The 695-nt window shown below is 45.9% G+C and overlaps 1 non-coding gene across 1 annotated transcript; it reads right to left on the bottom strand.

The window, feature by feature from the left end:
* Window positions 1-278: 278 nt before the first annotated feature.
* Window positions 279-433, bottom strand: LOC143262732 (5.8S ribosomal RNA). Its single transcript, XR_013036427.1, has one exon. It is a non-coding gene; the product is annotated as a 5.8S ribosomal RNA (ribosomal RNA).
* Between the last annotated feature and the right edge of the window lie 262 nt (window positions 434-695).

Genomic DNA, 695 nt, shown 5'->3' with positions numbered 1-695 from the left:
TCTACGGATACGAATCGTCCCGAAAAAGATTTTGTCACCGCTTCGAAGCGGTGTTTCAGACGGGCGGACGTATATAAAACATATACGACACACGACACCGCCTTCCACACTCACGCTAGTTCGAACACGATTTCCATCTCTCTCGAAGACTGTTAGACGTACGTAAAATTTCTCAATATTCATAGGACCGCGACAAACGCCGACGAAGCGCCCATCATTCGCTCGTACGTATATAGGCAACAAGTGCCATCAACGCAAGCAGTTTATAAGTACGTAAACGACCCTCAGCCAGGCGTGGTCCAGGAATTGTATCCGTGGACCGCAATGTGCGTTCGAAATGTCGATGTTCATGTGTCCTGCAGTTCACACGTTGACGCGCAATTAGCTGCGTTCTTCATCGACCCACGAGCCAAGTGATCCACCGTTCAGGGTAATTTTTCCCTTTTATTCTCTCATATATATAATGTGTATTTGCTATCCACCACATTTTTGTGTTATATTTCGGAACAAACCGATACCCGAAGAGCTCCAACCAGCGCGCGAAGGAGATTCGGGAGTCGTCGTACAACGACATAATTGTCCCTTAAAGAACGAGATATTTCCGTCGAAACCATATATATATATGTACGAGCAAATCCAAAACCACTGTTTTCTTGCAAGTTCGACGGTCGGAGCGAATAGAACATTGAAAAGCC

The sequence above is a fragment of the Megalopta genalis genome, unplaced genomic scaffold (assembly GCF_051020955.1).
Source record: "Megalopta genalis isolate 19385.01 unplaced genomic scaffold, iyMegGena1_principal scaffold0218, whole genome shotgun sequence".
Lineage (NCBI taxonomy): Eukaryota > Metazoa > Arthropoda > Insecta > Hymenoptera > Halictidae > Megalopta > Megalopta genalis.
The sequence above is the reverse complement of the archived record's forward strand: the minus strand, read 5'-3'. Positions and strand labels throughout refer to the sequence as shown.